Raw genomic sequence first — 17,017 nt, 5'->3', positions numbered from 1 at the left:
TGAACCAAGATACATCCTCATCTTTCTCTTCCAATAATCATAGCATGTGCTATCAAAGAACGGTGGTTTGCCCCCCACATGGTTGAACACAACTTGAGCCATAATTTGATACCGAGGTTATTAAGCCTTCAATCAAACGATGACCATGGCTCTGATACCACTTGAAAGGTCCTAGTATGGCTAGAGGGGGGGTGAATAGCCTATTTAAAATTCTACAAATCAACTAGAGCAATTTGATTAGTAAGACAAATAGCGAAAAGCAAACTTGCTCTAGCTCTACGAGGGTTGCAAGCCACCTATCCAACAATTCTAGTTGCAATGATAGCTAGACACACAACTTGCTATGATACTACTCACTAAAAACTCTCAATCTTTCTACTCTAAAGAGCTCCACTAAGCAAACTTAAATAGCAAAACAAGCTCTCAAATCTAATTACACTCAAGAGTTTGCTACAACTAGTTTGCAAGAATATAAATGAGTGAGTAGGATGGTTATACCGCTGTGTAGAGGAATGAACCAATCACAAGATGAAGATTGAGCTAATCACCAGGAGAATGCAAATGACAAGAGACAACCGATTTTTCTCCTGAGGTTCACATGCTTGCCAACACGCTATGTCCCCATTGTGTCGACCAACACTTGGTGGTTTGATGGCTAAGAGGTGTTTCACAAACCTCGTCCACACGATAGGACACCGCAAGAACCTACCCATAAGTGAGGTAACTCAATGACATGAGCAATTTACTAGAGTTACCTTTCGGCGCTCCACCGGGGAAGGTACAACTCCCCTCACAATCACCGAAGGCGGCCACGAACAATCACCAACTCATGCCGATCATCCACCGCTGCTCTGAGCCATCTAGGTGGTGGCAACCACTAAGAGTAACCAGCGAAATCCGCAGCGCAACACGAATACCAAGTGCCTCTAAATGCAATCACTCAAGCAATGCACTTGGATTCTCTCCCAATCTTACAAAGATGGTGGATTAATGATGGAGATTAGTGGGAGGACTTTGGCTAAGCTCACAAGGTTGCTGTAACACCTCGGGTGTTAGCCTTGCATAACTTGACTTGTATAACATGAGCATGAGCATCAAGCATTCATAAATCATCATTTATAATTGAAACATTTGATCGAAACATATGAAACATTGCTTGTTATCTCGTGTTTCTTAGAACATATGCATATGGTCTTGTACAAATGAATGCAAGTGGGTAATGCTAGTCACTAAAGCACCTTAGCTACACTTAGGTTAACAAAAGGAACCTTGTTCATGAAGGCCACATTTCATGATCAAGTACTTAAGTGATATTTCATGTGTTGACCTAGATAGCTCTATGAGTGACCACTGCATAAAATGATAGGATGACCTTGCAAATTGCTCAAACATGCTTAGGATATCATTAGGAACAACTTTGGTATTTAGTGCTAGGGCTAGTTTGGTCATTTAGCCATGGTTTAAGTATGTATCATGATTTCAAAGTGACATGTTTGACTAAAGTTGAACTAGGTGTTAGAGACCTTGCATGGAGGAGTTCACTAAAGCAAAGTTGTAGTGTTTGACATAAGGAACAACTTTTATTTTTGGGTCATTGATTGATTCAGCTCCTAACATGCTTGAATTTGGATAACAAAAACTAGCAAAACCCAGCTTTCAACACTTAACGATTTTTTCTAAGTCTAGGTTCACTGACAGCCTGACGAGCCGACTTTGATCATGATTTTACTCAATTTACGATGAGAATTGGAACATGATCATTGAACAACATTTGTAACTGGTACTTAGGTCTACAAAGTCGGTTTAGTAACCTAGCGCTAATTCATCACGGATTGGAAGTTAAATCATCACCAAAACCCGCTGTCAGGCTTAGCATCGCGTGACTGATGTCTGAACTCGCCGTTCGTCTGTGGCCGACCGTGCCAGAGTCTGGCCGCCGCGTGGAGCCGATGGAGGCCGCGCGTCGCCATTGCTCTGATCAGCCCAGCCACGTCGAGCCGCAACACCCTACATAGCGCCCCGAAGTCGCCTGCTCCGTCCCCGTGCTTTCATTTCACTTTGGTGGCCTGCTTCGCTCACCCGCAGCCGCCATCGTAGCTCAGGAGCGCCGCTGACGCCATTGCCGGCGCCAGCTCGCCCTCGCTGCTTCTCCACCCCTGCAACGCCTCCACTAGTGACTCAGCGACCCACTGCTCCCTCCCGTGCTCGCTGGCCGTGCTTGGTAAGCCACCGCATCGCGTACGCCCTCACCGGAGCTCCGCCGCGAGCCCCGTCATCGTGGCCGGAGCGCCACAGTCCACCTCTCCATGCGTTAGCTAGTGCGTCGAGTGCGTCTTAGGTAGTATATGCTCGTCCGAGCTTGAGCTTACTTCGCCGTGGCCTCCTCCGACGTGTCGCCGTCGTTCTGCCCGCCGTGCCATCGTAGCCGCCCGCCATGGTCGCCGGTGATGAGCTTCGGTGCTCCTTCTAGCCGTACGAAGGCCACCATCGGGTGCGGGTGGATGAGTAGACCATGTAGGCATAGTCGATACCACCGGCAAGTTCACCGGTGATGAGCTAGGGCCGTGCCGCGTCGAACGGCACCGCCTCCCCTATTTTCAGTCGCTGACAAGCGGGCCCGGCTGACCGGTGGGCCCCGGTTGCCAGTGACTGGTATTAGAAAGCTAGTTCATTCTTTTCAGATTTAAACCCTAATTTCATGTGTTTTGTTATTTTTGTATCTTTAGTTTGGTAGCTCCTAAATTTGTGAAATAAATTTTGTAGTGTTCCTTAGGAAGTGTAGTATTTAGAAAAAATATGTTTTTAACATGTACAGTAGAAAGTTTTGGAGGTTTAAATAGGAATTTGAAATGTGCTTTTGAATACATTCAAATTTGTTTATTTTATATCTAGAGTTCCTGTGCTCCAAAAATTATGAAATTTTTATGGTAAGCTGGTCTTAGCATACATGAGCTTGGATAAACATTTGAGGACCAGTGCATGTGTAGATCTATAGTTATAGATTTTTCTTTTATAAATAGTTAATCCTTGCATGAATTTTTATAAATTAATTATGAGTCCAAAATTCATGAAATTTATTGGAGGTAATACTAGTACCATATGGATGTTAAGAAAAATAGAAAATCTGTTGCTTGACACTTTTCAATAGGATTTTCCATTTATGTTATTTCAAGCCTTGATGCCTTATCATTTTTGTACAGAATGTTCTACTTAGTAAAGTGACATGAAATTTTTATAGTAGTCCTTTTATAGCATTAGTAAGGCACTGTAAATTTTTAGGGATTTATGAAGTACATCTGATATATGTTTATTATTTAACCTAGATATCTAAATAAAATGATAAAGGCAATTAAATAAATAGTTTGGGCTCCACCATTATATTATATTAAATGTAATTAGTATGCTGAAACTGTTGGTAAATTATATGTTGTCAAATTTTGAATGGTTACCTGAAGTAGAAGTATTCTTACTTTATATTGCATGATTAATAGTTTCGGACTGATTCTAGAGTGTGATGAGTTGCATATTGAAACTGATGTAGACTGTAAAAATGGTTAATAATAAAGTTGTAGAGAATTTGATAAGCTTTCCAGAAAGTCCAGGATCACTGTTTTTGGATTTGTAGAACTCTAGTTATGAGTGAAACAAGTAGCTACTGTTTATGGCATAGTCGATGCATTGTAGAAGTAGTTAAGTAATAATCGAGAAGAGATATGCACCTACTCAAACAACGTGATGCACTTGTTAACATATATGCATTCGTAATACTTATACCATACTCATGCATCTAGGATCGGAGGAAGAGATCACGTTGCTGGAATTCGAAGAAGCAGAGGAAGGGAACCCACAGGAGGATCCGCAAGCCGCAGCTCCCGAAGGCGTGGAGCAGAACCCTAAAGAGCTTCCGGAGTGTCCTGACCACCGCCCTACTTCCTTTCTGCGAGGCAAGCCCCGGAGCATTATAAGTCTCCCAGTAATTTACAAATGTTTACTTACGTATTTATGACTGATGCATTAGGTTATAAGAGTTGAATGAAACCACTTGATGCATGTACATTCCTTGTCCAGATATTAACCCTTTGACCGGTATAGGTCCAGGATTGAATATATGCTTAGCCATGCTTAGACCGGTAGAAGTCGGGTGATGTCCTGTCACCTGCGAGATATAGGTGGATACTGGAGTACGGTTGGCTATATCTGCTATCGTAGAACAGAACCATGTGGTAAAAGTAAATCGAGACCGGATGGGAAGTCGATAGAGAAGCAACAAGACATGGAGGTCTTGGGAGTGGATTTATCCTCGTCTGTGTCGATTAAGGACCGTACCGTTGTTGGCGCTTCTGATAAGATTGAACGCATGCCTCTCACTTAGCTGGCCGGATAACTCGTTCCGACCGCGAAGCCGAGTAATTCAACTCAGGCCGAGAATCGTTCCGTTGTGCGCTCCTTCCAGGGAACGATCAGATTGAGCCCAAGGGCAGGTTTGGCCTGAGCATCCTGGCATCTGGTGTTCTAGATTGTGCGGCGTGGTACGGACCCGCGAAATGTGTACCTGAGTTGTACCAAAGGTGACCTAAGGTGACCGTTGATCTGGTCTGCCTGGGTTTGTGTTAGGAATAAATTCCCAGCTGGTTGAAATCGATTCGAATCGCCGTCTCTCCTGGATAGTGAGAAACTTGGCTAGTCCCAACATCGTAGTAACTATATTATGAAACATGATGGTTCAGATGAATATGGAATTACAATACCTGCTATGGTTACTATTGTATGCTTCTAAATGATATACCACATGTTTGGCACAGAATAGTTGCTAATCTAGAAATGGATAGTTATAATTAACTTGATAAAGGAATCATAATTGTACAACGGGTAAATTGCCTTTTACGCAAAATATTGTCAAGTTACGTCCACTTATACAGCCTTGCATAATCCTTGGAGTCATTTTATTTCTGGTTCATGACGGGTAAGTCTAGCTGAGTACCTTCTCGTACTTAGGGTTTATTTTCCCATTGTTGCAGATGGCACTGTGTATCATGGTTATTGCAAGAGTTGCTTCTATCCCACTGTGGATGAGGAGTAAGCCTTGGGCAGGCTTCTATAGTAATTCCTATCTTTGCTTTTGTGGACCGTGATCTGGCTTGGCACTGTATCAAACTATGTTGGAAAACTTTATCTTGAACTTATTTGCTTCCGCTTTGTTTATCAAACTTGGTTTGTAATAACTTTTATTCGTACTCTGATAATGAAAAGTATCTGTGAACTTTATGTAACATGTGACATGTATGTTGAATCCTGTACAATTTTGGTTGTTGTAAATCGTTTATCGAGACCCGTCGTGGTACTCAACGGACTACCGGGTTTATATGGGTTCAAGTATGATAGTGCGACCGCTTGCGGATTGCCATTGTACTTGTATTCTTATAAATTGGTCGGTTCTACGACAGTTGCTATGTCAATGAAAATGTGCAAGAGGGTGAGCTAGAACCGGCCATGGGGCTTAAATAGAAGCCCCCATGAAATAGAGCCGTTGTACCCTTCACTAGGTACTGATCGGGGTGACCGGATGCTCTGATCCAGTTGACCGAACGCTAGATCCAGCGTCCGGTCGCCCGATGTAAGCCATGTGTCATTCTGAGTTAAACCTGAGCCACCAGATCTCAATGGCTATTAATTGACCAGACGCTTCGGCACAAGTGACCGGACGCTCAGACCCTAGTGTTCGGTCGTTTCCAGTAAGCTCCCAAAACCGTCTTTTGCCGATCGGACGCTTCCAGTCATGCTTGACTGGACACAGACCAGCATTCGGTGCTTAACCCTAGTCACTGTGCCATCCGACAACACGACCAGACGCAGCCCTTCAGTGTCCGGTCGCTGGGTGATCCAGCATCCAGTCAGTTGACCGATGCCAACATCATTGCGACCAACTCCATTTCACTTCAAACTTCTTCACCCTTGCTCATGTGTGCCAACAACCAAGTGTATCACCTTGTACACATGTGTTAGCATATTTTCACAAATATTTTCAAGGGTGTTAGCACTCCACTAGATCCTAAATGCATATGCAATGAATTAGAGCATCTAGTGGCACTTTGATAACCGCATTTCGATATGAGTTTCACTCCTCTTAATAGTACGGCTATCTATCCTAAATGTGATCACACTCGCTAAGTGTCTTGATCGCTGAAACAAAATGGCTCCTACAATTTTACCTTTGCCTTGAGCCTTTTGTTTTTCTCTTTCTTCTTTTCCAAGTTTAAGCATTTGATCATCATCATGCCATCACCATCGTCATGATCTTCGCCATTGCTTCATCACTTGGATTAGTGCTACCTATCTCATAATTACTTTGATAAACTAAGTTAGCACTTAGGGTTTCATCAATTAACTAAAACCAAACTAGAGCTTTCAGCGTGTGTGGGTGCACTACTGACACTTGATTGCTTGTACGCTTGCCGTGCGTGCATCTGTGAGCCGCGGGTGAGTTCCCCCCCTAGCCTCCCCCTCCTCTACTCCTCCCTCCTTCCCCCTACAACCCTAGCCCCGACTCCATGACTCTGTCACTGCCGTAGCCGCCGGTCGTCTCTCCAGCATCGGTGGCCACGCCTCCCCCGCGCGCCTCCCCCTCCCCTCCCCCTCCATCTCCCAATGGCGGACCACTATCCCACGATGGCATGACCGCGTTCATCCCACCGGACCACGCTGTATCCGTCCCGCCAGACCGCGCCGCATCTTCTGTTTCTGGCGAGGGGCTCGCGGCCGGCGTGGAAGCGCTCAAGGACTCCATCCGGGGCCTCAACGTGGGCGTGGGTCGGCCACACGGAACATGGCCACCTCTGTCTTGAGCGCACAAAAGTCGACCACCCTCGTTCCCATAGCCGTCTCCTTCCTCGCGTTCCTTTCATCCGTACGCTGCCATCGCTACCTGCCTTGAACCGTCGACAGTGCCTCAGTCTAGATCGAGCCTCCCTCTTCCCAGATTGGGTCCTACAGTCACCGCCCCCGCCGCTGCATCCATCACCTTCACCCCACGTGTGCTCTCTCTCTCTCTCTCCCTCTCTGTCTACGACGACTGGGTGGGCTACCGCTGCCGCCACCCTACGCAAGGTGCCGAGGCCTTCTCCAATCTCTTCTCCGACGAAGAGCGTCCACCAGGTATTCCCATCCTTCTTATTTTCCCTGTTTGCTGTGTGAAACCGAGTTCCCAAACTCACCTGAAGCTATTTGGCCATTTTATGCTTACTAACTTCTAACTAGATCCACCCTTGCTTGATGCCAAATAGCCCCATCTCTTTATGATCCAAAAATTTGTCACAATCCAGCCTTTTGCACTCTACAAGCTGCTCACAATCAAAATCTTATCTTAAACAAACAGACGCTGATAGGGCGCGCTGGTCGGTGGATGATGATGGCAGGCGGTGGGGGACTGAACCGGTCTTCATCGTCAGGGTAGTTGCCACCCCAAGAGCTGCTTGATGATCTCTGCAGGTGTTTCCCTAACCCCCAAACCCCATCTCTCAGGTTCTTTTTGGATTTGCTTAGATCAATCTAGAGTAAATCAATCTAAGCTAAATCACCTCTGCAGCCGGTTCATTCTGAATGTGCCCAAGGAGGAGCTAGAGTTGTTCGAGTGGATCCTATTCCTGCTGGAGTAGGCGCACTGGTTCTACGAGGACAACTCTATCGAGCACAACCCCAACCTCAAGTCCCTCTCCTTCAAGGACTTCACCTCCCTTAGTAAGCCTGCCTGTGCATGGATGCATAGGAGATTATGGTTGGATTGGTCGCTGATGCCAATTCCATTGCGTTGGTACAGTGGATTCGATTGGTGGTGTGTGTAGTGTTCAAGAGCTACACTGCTCTCAGGCCCTACATCGCGCACCTGGATGATATCTACAAGGACTTCAACAACTACAAGTTCTGTGTCCCCATGTCCGGCGCCATCATCCTAGATGACAGTTATGAGAGGGTAATTTACTAATTTTTTTGCCCCAATCTATTGCATTTTAGGAGTTCCCTGATTGGGATTTGTGAATTAGGAGTCTAAATGTAGGTTGCACCAATAGCATTTTCCTTACATTTGCAATCGTTAGGCATACATTATCCTCTGAGTCATAGTTGGCCTTATATATTGACGGAAAAACTGTGACTTCTGATGCTTGGATGTGGTGTTTTCACTGCAAATCTCCTATATATTTTCTTACACATACAATTTCACACGCTATTCTGCAATCAAATTATAAACATACATGAATTTTAGTTTTTTTTTCTGACCCTTTGGAGCTCAATTTTGTTTGGGTGGGGGTGGGGTGGGGTTGTGTTGCTTCTCAAGACCAATTAACTTCTTCCCCTTTGTGTATAGTGCTTGCTTGTTAAGGGATGGAAGGCTGGGGCCAGCTAGAGCTTTCCTCGTGGAAAGAGGAATAAAGATGAGGAAGATCACACATGTGCCGTTAGAGAAGTAAACATCTGCCTGTATCATCTTCCTGCCTACTGTTTAATTTCCTTTCTGAGTGCACCCTGCAATTTCTTTGAAGCATATTGTACTTGCAACAATGAAATATATATTAGATACCATTCAATGCCATTTGCTGCTTTTATACGATAGTATTCCCTACTTGGTTTGAGTTTACAAATTGCAATTTTCATATCACTGGATCTTTGAATACTTTCATCTCTTCTTCGTGGCAAATGCCTGTTTGGTTAGACATGTATACATTTCATTCGTAGAGGGCATTCTTGTGGTCTGCAGGAGCAATCTTTGTCCTTTATGCTATCAGCAATATGTATCAATGTTAAAGATAACAAGTGAATCACATGTCCAACATTTTTTCCACGTGAAGGAAAAAACTTGATTAAAATATTTAGTTTGTTAAAGGCATTTCCTCTTGAATAGTAGAGTGGGTTTTCATATGATAAAGCCAATACTTTGCATGAGATACTCGAAGATTCATGTTGATAAAATTTCATCCTTTCTCCAATCTGGAGCACTTCTAATGCTTATATTCGTTAGTTCCTCCTATTTAGCATATAGTAGTTTTTTGCTAACTAACATCTACTTGAATAACTAACATCCTTGGTGTGATGTTTCTACATTTTTATATTTGGATGATTACATTGAAGTTTCAATTGGACAACAAAGGGTTCGGCTCTACATCATAACAGGGGTTAAAAGAGATACTGTGTTTGCACCTCAAACCAAGAAGGAAATCAGTGTATGCATAGTTCTGAATCTTGTTCGCATCGCTTTTATTGGCAGTGATGCACCTTTACTTTGCAAGGCTTATTGCTGCTCTCCTTGGTCGATTGTCCTTCATTGTACCTTTTCTGTTTTTGTTGTTTTCTTTTCCCTTTTAAAAAGGTACGAAATGATCCACTAAGCTATCTTCCTCTACAAATTTGTTAGGAAATCTCATGGCATAGAATTGATGAACTCTTACCAGCTAGTGATGACGCAGTATCTCGGGCAGTGAATGGAATGAAGTTGTACATGGTTGCTCCATTTTTGACGTAAGTACCTCGTGATCCACGTTCTACTTTATTTGTTGAGGGAAGATGCTGTTATGGGGGCATTGCCATTATTATAGATGCTCTCAAAAAAGAAGGAAACCCAAAATGTGTTTTTTTATTCTATGGCTTGATCTACTTCTAATTTTTCAAGGCGTAAAATTGTTGCTTAAACATTGTTGTCTCCTACCTTGTTCTCTTTCTAGGGGTCTTAAGGCTTGGATTGCCACGCATCCTCCACCACTGCATCAGAAACCAGAGACATCTGCTAGAGGTTTCTTCTGCTCCCCTTTAGGGCACGTTTGGTTTCCACAAGGCCTGGAACGGATCCGGCCAAGAATACTATTGAATTTTATACGGCCATGCATCGCTGGGATACGTTCCAGCCAGGAATGGCCTCAACCGAACAGGCCCTTACCCATTTTGGCCTATATTACAAAATGGGAAAAAAAACTTTGAATTATTCATAATAGTTCTTGCTACAAATTCACCTAGTTTTGATGTCAGAAGTCAGTTAGTTGACGTCTTACTTTAGACTAGCCTAGGTTTTCTCCCTAAAGTTGTGGCATTCATTTGGTTATTATGTGGTGTCCAACAGGTACTGTGTGGAAGGCGAAGAATTTGTCAAGTGGTAGTACCCAGTGGAGAACCCTATTGCTAAAGCAGTATCTGACGTGCAGGCGTACCATGTTGACAACCGCCTTGGTCGTAGCTTCAAAAACTTCTGGGTTGACACGGCAAGCATCCTGTAGTCCATGGAGGCTTCCTTACGACGCACCTAGGATCCTGATGAAGCATGATGAACCCTGCATCCTTGATGTATTTCATCATCCTTGATGTGTATAAACTGAGGACCAGCGCTATCGGTGTTGTCAATCTATCTTTGTTTCGTCTCTCTCACTCGTTCGTTGCTCCTGTAATCTTCCACAGCAATAGATGTTTCATCTTGCATGTGGAGTGTGGTATATATATGTGGTTTCCTGCCAGACGGTTGAATCTGATTTTTTTTCTGCTACCCGGTTTCGTGGTGGTTGTCCATAAAGTTTGGTCTTTTTTTTAGAAACCGGGAAAACTATATTACAAAGACCCTCTCAAGAAAAATGAAACTACAATCTAGTCCTTGCAAGATCATGGTCCTCCCGATTGACCTCATCGCTCGTGGTTGGAGCAATGTGTAGCTTGAAGCCGACCCCCTTCCGGACGATAGCTCTTCATAATTTTTCGATGCCACCATGAGTCGCATATCGAGAGCATCGACATGCTGTAAGCTCATTAAATGTCTCAACGGTAAAACAAGGCATCTGGCACCTCAAAGGCCACCAGCAGCCATAATGGAAGTGAAAAGAGCGATTCCCCTATCGGCAAATTGCCAGTGCTCTACATTACTTAACTTTTACAAGACCTAATATCTCATATGTAGTAAACCTAGCATGTCAGTTCATGCAACACCCATGAGATTTGCACTGGCAAGCATTAAAGCGTATTTTGCAAGATGAACCATAGGAGTGGGCACATATACCCGCTTCTCTTCAAAACTAATTTGTCGCGCTACCATGCTCCCCCTAATCATATCATCCTCCAAGAAGACAGCATGCCTTGTTTCTATAAACTTCATTTGTCTATCAGAACAATAGAATCGATAGCCTTTTGACTTTTCTGGATAGCTAATGAAATGGCAACTGACTGTCTCGGAGTTCAGCTTCCCTATGTTTGGGTTAAATACCTTTGCCTCAGCTGGACAACCCCACACCCGTAAATAGTTTAGTGAGGGTTCCTTTCCTATCCATAACTCATATGGTGTTTTGGACATTGACTTACTTGGCACTCAATTAAGTATATGAATGGCAGGTTTTAACACCTCCATCCATAAACTTATCATCTTTTAGCTACTCTATTCTGCTGAGGCTCGCCTAGTGTCAAAGACTGGGCTACTATGCCATTTTCCTGTAATAACCTTGCAAAGGGTCCAGGAACTTGGCCATATGGGGTGTGTCGACCGTAGTACTCTCCCCCACGGTCGGACCTTACTACCTTAATCTTGAAGTTGTGTTGATTTTCTACTTCAGCCTTCAATATCTTAAATTTATCCAATGCTTCTGATCTTTCTTTAATTAGATAAATATAGCCAAAACAAGAATAGTCATATGTGAATGTTATAAATGAATCATAACCATCCACACTCTTCACATGAAAAGGACCACAGATGTCTGTGTGAACTATTTCTAAAATTTCTACGCTTCATTTGCATGCACCATGCAAAGTTAGCACGCAGGCACAAGCAAAGGCCTCAACAGCATGCATGCAGTTCGTACTCACATGCGTGTCGACCATCACGCTACGAGCCATTGGCCATGCATGCCGAGCATCCACTCCCCCCTGCTACATGCCGCACCGCCCACCTACAGCGTTGTCCCATCGTCCTGTGCAGCCATGGTGCAACAGCGAGACCATTAATGGTGAGAAGCTGAGCACCGGTGGCACAACTCCTCCCTGACCGCAAGTAGCGAAGTATGAAACTAAAAAGAATGGAGGTGACCAAATTTGAACTAACTTTTTTAAGCATAGACCATGTCTTTAAGCTTTTGTATGGTTCTAACAAAGTAGAAGGCAATTCCTGAGGTTCACATCATGCTATCTCTGGCCGCATCTTTAAAACCACACCCTCTATCTAATTGATTAAATTTAAAATTGTCTAACATATTGAAAAGTGTGAATTATATTCATTTTAGGATGGAGAGAGTACTTAAGTGTTAACACTCAAAATTGTCCGTGAATAAAGTTTTATAGTCCACTAAAAGCACGGTAAAGACCCACCAAAAAAACAAGGTAAAGATGAAGCAATAAATGGTGGTCCCCGCAGAATTTAAGGAGTGCAATAGACTGAACGTTCAAAGTCTATAGAACAAGATGGCGGGTGCCTCCCTAAACTATCCAGAAATTCACTTAGTAAATTTGAAAGCACTAGACATCTTCAACTACACAGGGTGGGTCGAAAGCAGGTGGACACATTTAATGCCTCCCCTCTATGGTACCATCACATAAAAACAAGTCGTGCAGGTAGACACATTTAATGCCTCTCCTTACCATTAGATAAAAACAATTCACCGACCATGCAAGAATTACATATGCATCCATGCATCTAAGAGATGGCTTGGGTTACGTGCATGTTGCTCCTGAGGTGGTCGGTGATTGGGGTTGGTCACCATTAATATAGCTCCCTAGCCAGTGCAGGTTCAACTTCCCAGCCGTGCAGCGTCCCATCATCCCTTAGCACCTCCGTGTCCACCTCACCATGGCAAACATTAGGGCGATCACTATGGACTATGGCCAAAGATCTGCTGCCTTCCTTGCACTGCTCGTGTGTCGTACACTACTAGCAGCACCATCGGCATAAATGAGAAAATAAAGCTTCGAAACCTATTTCTAAACTAAAACTTGACAACAAATTCTTTTCAAAAAGTTAGGACGTTGCATGTGAAGTTATATAAGTAGCCCTATTACTATGGTTATGTATCCAGGATAGATGGCACTCTGCTGACTTAGGTAGGCTTAATCAAGTTCTCTATAGGTACACTGACCCCGAGCATAGTCCGATAGTATCGACTAGCTATAGGGAGAGATTGGTGTGCCAAAAATGTAAGAACGGTTGCCCTATATGTTGGCAACAGTAGAAGGATGTATAGGACGTGCATTCATGCATATCCTATTTGTGTATTGTAGTGCCTGTATTGCTTACAGATACGCCATCCATAGGTGTCAAGCATGTCGTATGGTGCACGCTTGACTTGTTCTTGTTCCGGAGTTAATGCTAAACTATGGCTTTGTGCTTCGCGTCACCTGTGGTTCATGCCTACCGTGACCCATGTATCCCCGTACTCTTTTCTGGGCTCTTGTCGAAACCTTGTCTTGCAGCCATATTAGTCATTAATGGCCTCGGACATCACTCGCCTCAAACACGCGAAAAATTTGTTCGATTCATTTATAGTGATCTCGTGATGGAACCTTTATAAGCAGGGTCTGGCTTAGCTATTGGTACCACCACCTGGTGCACTTTAGATCATCTAGCTTTTCCTTTTGAGCCAGCTTTTTGCTTAGTCCTTCCTTGCAACCACCACCAGGGATGGCAGGAGCCTGGGTTAGTAGTTACTGCTTGAACATTGAGGGTTTTCCCAAGATCTTGTTTGCCACCCTACAAAAGCTTAGAGTCAAAGATCATCCCGAGTATGAGGGCCGTGAGTATGAAAAGCGTGGCACTGAGTGGTGTGAAGTTACCCCGCCTAGAATGTGACTGCAACTAGGTTTCGCTTCATCGACACCTACCAGGTTGTGGAACGTAAAGCCTTACGGTACCTTTGCCAGATCTATGAAGAGCCCATTGCCCATACCCCCATGAGGTTCTTTCCACCATTGGAAAAGAATCGATGGGCATAGAGGGCTCGCATAGAGGCTTTGCAAGGGTGGGATGTGCAAGAAGATAGTCCTATCACGGTGCACTTGACCACATACCTGCTTGCTCTAGATAAGCAGTATGACCGGCAAGCCTCAGAGCCGAGGAAGTGCCTTCGATGAGCCAAGAAAGCCTAGATCTTCTCTAGGATGCTCCAGGTGCAGCTTGCTGAAGCGAATGCCAGTGCGGCAGCCGCTGAGAGTTGGGAGACTACCATGTCAGAAGCTCTAAAAGAGGCTAAAGATCGACATGCCCATCAATTGGGAGAGGCCTACCTTGTCACCAGGGCTAAGCGGAGGACACTGGCTGCTGAACGGTAGGATCCCTTGATTGTGGAGGGGATCCCTGTCCATCCACCAAAAAGAAGGAGAACCGATGTTGCAGTACTGCCAGCACCTCCACCCTTGGAAGTGTCAGAAGTAGAACCCTTGATTCCTCTCATTCAGTCATTGCCAAGAGAGGAGGCAGATCCATAGCCAAGGTAGTAGAAGAATCCACCGAGCCCAGGAATGAAGATGCATGGTCTAAAGTAGAATAGTTGCCTTGGGATGGTGTACCCATAGTTAGTAGTGTCTTTCGTTGCTGTCCACCGGTATTGTAAATTTTCTGTTGTATTTCGTCCGTAGCTGTTGAGGTAGTCCGATCATAGGAAAGGTGAATGATGTGTCGAGAATGGGAGAGTAAGTGCCTGTATGTTGTACCAGCATAAGGAAGTTTGGAATATGCATTTTATTTATTTCACTATGTTATTGCGTCCATCTACCTTAAGTCACGTTAGACATGCTTAGGGTTTTCGAGGGCGATAGTAAGTGGGTTACAAGATAAGTTACTATTTAGATGCGAGCAGACCAGCTGTGATTGGATAACATAGGACACTGTATCGACTAATTGTGGATGTCCCAGCAGAACACTTGTATCTCTTTAAATCAAATCCATTATTGGATTTGAAGTCCTTGTCCCTTGTTGCGAAAGGAACCCTTGTTGTTTGAATCTTCTCTTGCAATACTCCTCTGATTCTGTGGTCTATGACCCCACCATCTTCATTGCGTGTAAGTTGGTAGTAGTTGCCTGGTTAATAGCTTATGGTGCCACGATGAAACCGAGGGCCCCTGTGGAACAACTGCCATATGGTGACACTGCTCAACACGCGCTAGTATCGAGGTTGTTGACCAAGTACCTTTACAAAGTTACATCGCCATACCACTTTTGATACCAAAAATCGGGTGTTTGAACAGGAAATCCACAATGGGTAGATGAAATAGTGTTCTCTCAAAGTAAACAAGAGGAGGTGTTTCGGAGGAAGCATGTATGTTGCGATCTCACTTCATACAAAGGTTGGCGCATATTGTGGACAAGGAAGGGAAGGAAAGAAGAACACCTAGGAAAAGTTAGCATTGGGTAGTAGGGAGTGCTTAGAAAAGCCTGAGTGGATGTCAAGTCCCAAGCACTGTGTCTAGCTCAAACACGCTATGCATGCTGGGTTGCTGTCACCGCATGCCCTACGGACACCATCGGTGTCGGGCCCATTAGCAACCTATCCTTGCATGTCCACGACATCGTGCCGCACTCGCCGTACTCGTGCATTGTGCGCTTCTCCTTTTCCTAGCCTCCGGTCTGCTCTTGATCCTTGCCCTTGTCCCCATACCAGACCCCTCCCTTCTTTCTTCTTTTAGGGACAAGGCCGTCTGCACGCCTCCCTCATCGAGCGAACACTCTCTCCTCTCCTTTATTCCCCCTCCGCTCACTTGCGCAGGGAGCATGCCATGGCCGACTTTATCCCCATAGCATCAACCGACGGTGTATCCCATCCATGCCGTCTCTAGAGCATAGGAAGTGGGTCACTACTAACAAGAAATGTTTGGCTATGATAAAGAACACGATTGAGCCTGCAATTGTGGGCTCAATCCTAGAGTGTGACATGGTCACCGAGTACCTCGATAGAATAAAGAGTTAGTTCACTGTCTCTTCAAAGACATGCTACCTAGCTAATAAAGTAGCTGGTGATAGAGAGGTGCTCTAGAAATGGTGGCATAAGAGAGCACATACTATTTGTTATCACTACGTGATGATGTGAATATTGTATGTGATGATGGGAACATTGTGTGCGACAATGAGAATGTATCCTCATCTGTGGATGTAAACAAAAAACAAAAGAGTGCTCACGATGCATCGTCAAAATTATGGCACTGTTGTTTAGGCCATATTTCAAGGGGGAGAATAGAAAGGCTAGTTAAGAATGATATTCTTTCTCCATTAGAGTTCTCAGATTTAGAACAATGTAGAGAATGCATAAAAGGAAAGTATGTAAAGAAAATTAAGAAAGATGCCAAATGAAGCGCAGGAATTTTATAGACTATTCACATAAACATTTGTGGTCCGTTTCCTATAAAGAGTGTGAATGGTTATGATTCATTCGTAATATTCATAGATGATTACTTTCGTTATGGCTACATTTATCCAATCAAAGAAAGAACAGAAGCATGGGATAAATTTAAGATATTTAAGGCAGAAGTTGAAAACCAACACAATTTAAAGATTAAGATAGTTAGGTCTGACCATGGGGGAGTACTATAGTCGGCATACCCCATATGGCCAAGTTCTTGGATCTTTTACAAGGTTCTTATAGGAGAATGACATAGTAGCCCAGTATTCTATACCGGGTGAACCTCAACAGAATGGAGTAGCTGAAAGACGCAATCGTACCCTGATAGATATGGTGCGCAGCATGATAAGTTACTCTACCTTACTGTTGAGCCTATGGATGGAGGAGTTAAAAATCGCTATTCATATTCTCAATAGAGTACCAAGTAAGTCGGTACCCAAAACACCGTATGAGTTGTGGACAGGAAGAGTACCCTCACTAAACCACTTACATGTGGAGTCCTGCTGAGGCTAAAGTATTTAACCCAAACATTGGGAAGCTGGATCCCAAAACAGTAAGTTGCCATTTCATTGGCTACCCAGAAAAGTCAAAATGTTTTCATTTCTACTGTCCAGACAGATATACAAAGTTTGTGAAAACGACACATGCTGTCTTCCTAGAGGATGAAATGATGAGGGGGAGCA

At 44.1% G+C, this 17,017-nt stretch overlaps 2 pseudogenes; both read left to right on the top strand.

Annotated features, from left to right (window-relative positions):
• Positions 1-17,017, top strand: part of LOC136536533 (geraniol 8-hydroxylase-like) — a 171,043-nt pseudogene that overhangs the window by 7,983 nt on the left and 146,043 nt on the right.
• On the top strand, positions 7,400-10,286 carry LOC136523824 (mRNA-decapping enzyme subunit 2-like; annotated as a pseudogene).

Source organism: Miscanthus floridulus, chromosome 2, assembly GCF_019320115.1.
Source record: "Miscanthus floridulus cultivar M001 chromosome 2, ASM1932011v1, whole genome shotgun sequence".
Classification (NCBI taxonomy): Eukaryota; Viridiplantae; Streptophyta; class Magnoliopsida; order Poales; family Poaceae; genus Miscanthus; species Miscanthus floridulus.
This window is presented reverse-complemented; position numbering and strand designations above follow the sequence as displayed.